Genomic DNA, 2,816 nt, shown 5'->3' with positions numbered 1-2,816 from the left:
CATCCTCCCAGTCTCAGCCCAGTCCCAGAGCCTGCAGCCAGCCCAGGCCCATTCCAGAAGCTATTGCAAGTCCTCATGCCCAGCGTGAACCCAGAGCACCACCAATCGTTACTGCCCCACGGCCAGGGACAGGCAAGAAGCCTGAAGACTGAAGCAAGTATTCTGGGATATTAATAAGCCCACTTTCGTTTTCCAGGCTATATTTTGCACAGGGTGGGGTGCAAGCAGCAGCTCTGGAAAGCAAAGGAAGGCAGTGAGCCCACCACCCGCTCTCTCAGGATGTTTTCTGGGCTGGACATTAGAGTTGGACATCCTCATAGAAACCCTCGATAAGTGGGGCCAGGACTGAAAGCCATTTCCTGAGTGGTCTGACAGCCTGTCCTAGCAGGGCAGGGCCTCACCCCTCCCTCCTCTCACAGGGATTTGGACCTGCTGGAGCAAGCCTGGCGCCTTGCCTCGGGGAAGCTGCTGTCAGCACCGAGCACAGGCTTCCTGCCCTGAGCCACACCAGGAGCCTTCCACTCTTTTGGTAAATGCCCTTCATTATATTCTTCTGTGGTTAATTAGCAGCTGTTCAGATATTGTAAAAATACAAAAAATGCAAGAAAAATTACATATAAATAGATAGCAGCAAACAGCCTGGCTGGAAGTCCACTGAATACAATGGGAAGACTTCTACTGTCCTCAGTGGGCTTTGGATCAGGGCCAAAGGCTGTTTGGCCTTAGATAAGGAGAGGTTTATGTCAAGACTATAATACTTAATCTGTGTAGTAGCCAGGATTAATTACACAATTAAACTTTCATTAATTATCCCAAATTATCTTCCCTGACAGCTGGGGTTAGATATTATAGTCTTAAGCTCTGAAATAATGAAACATGTGCCTAACCTTGAAAATGCAATTAGTGCCCTGGACTTTGTGCCCTTGTTGCCTTTTTTTGGAGATCAGGAAGGGTTTATAATACTCCTGAAACTGTAAACAATGGTTTTCACTGTCATGATACTAATAACATATAACCTGTCACAAACATGCAAACTCATGGTAGATACCATATTTTTAGTGACCATATTCATCCTACTGCTTGAAAGATAGCAAGGCTAAATATATTGAGTTTGAGAACAAAAATAGGTGCAGGGGAAGGAAGAAGGAAGAGAACATTAAATAAGCAAACAACATTTAAAGCGGTGTCTGCCATTTCATTAACAGTCATTAAAAAATCTTGTAAAATTCCTATTGAGAATGTTTTTTCTGACATAAAATTTGTTTGTTTATAAGGATGTATCTGTTGTTACTGACTCCTATGGTACCAGACAGAGAACAGAGCTTAAGGGACTGGGTACAAACTGGGAAGTTCTCTAAGTAACAAAGGAGGAAACAGATTTTCTGGGCTACTGATACCCACTGGGCTAAGAATGTAGTCAGTGGTGTAATACTCTTTGGGCAGCTTCCAAACAATGCTGTGTTGTGGGAAGGAAGCTATAATGCAGTCGTGTCCCTGTTTTATATTTACTTCTATGTCAAACAAAGCCCAGAGTCATTCACTTGCTGTGCCACTGCTTACTGCAGCTAGTTTGTGAGGGGGCTATTGTGGATGAAAAGGGGAAACAAAAAGCATTTGATCTTTGCAGACCTCATGAGACAGCTATGAATTTATGGGAATTTTTTTCTTTCCAGGCAGCAAAGGAACAGATTACTATCTGATTATAGATCAGCACTTTCACAAATGCTGAACAGCAAATGCTCCCTGGCATCACTTACCAGGGATGTGAAAAGGAATTATTCAAATCTCTTAGAAATTGCTTGGCAGCACTTTTGAGATAAAGATGCATTAAAATAAATCTGTGTCTAAGCATTGCTTACCTAGAGATAACAAGATGAGGATTGCTGTACTGGATCAGGTTGAAAGTGCATTTAGGATCTCCAACAGGAGATTTAGGATCTCTGGATACAGAGGAAAGAACACAAGTTTAAGCAGGGCATGTACCAAGTGGTCCTTTCCCCTCATACATCCTCCCAGCCTTCAGGTATCCTCAGATGAGGCACTGATGGGACTTCTTAAATTGAAGAGTCTGGATGCTTTCCACCCAAATTAATCTAGCTGCTTTTTGAATTGTTTTATTCATTTGACTTCTCCACCATCCTGGAATCTCAGTTTCCACCATACAGAAAATTTAAGTGACCACATGAAAATCATGGTCATTTGCTTCTTTTGCACTGCTTGCCTATAAGCTGCCAGAAGTTTCTGAATTCTGCAAAAGGTGAAGGAAGGGAAAACAGCCACTCTGCCTTCATCTTTCCATGACTACAGATGGCTTTGTAAGTCTCCATCACATCTGACCTTGATTATTTTTTCCTCAAGCTAAAGATGGACTTTAGCTTGAAAGATCAAATGATTAATTAATCTTTCTATACCTCATTTTATTCATTTGTAGAATGGGATTTCTGATGTTAGGCACATTTCTAACGTTTTATTGTCCTCTCCACCCAAATGTCCAGTAAGGTTAACCAAATGGAACGGTTTGAGTTCTTCCTGATATTTTAGTAGACTTCCTGATATTGCAAAGTTAATGGAGACTACAGGATCCTCAGTTGCACTGAACACAGCAGTGTTGTACATCAAATGCTACTGCTAGCTCACTTTTCAAACAACACAATAAATATGGATAGGGAGAAATAAAAACCTGTCCTGAAGGAAGAGCTCACCTTTTGCAGTTCATTAAAGTAGTGGGGAAAAGCTGCACACAGATCGTTCATTACTGTTTTCAGCTTGTGTATCTGCAAAGCAGGAAGCGTGAAACGTCAGAAATGCCCGTGGTT

This window comes from Acanthisitta chloris, unplaced genomic scaffold, assembly GCF_000695815.1.
Source record: "Acanthisitta chloris isolate BGI_N310 unplaced genomic scaffold, ASM69581v1 scaffold2486, whole genome shotgun sequence".
In the NCBI taxonomy this organism is placed as follows: Eukaryota; Metazoa; Chordata; class Aves; order Passeriformes; family Acanthisittidae; genus Acanthisitta; species Acanthisitta chloris.
This window is presented reverse-complemented; position numbering follows the sequence as displayed.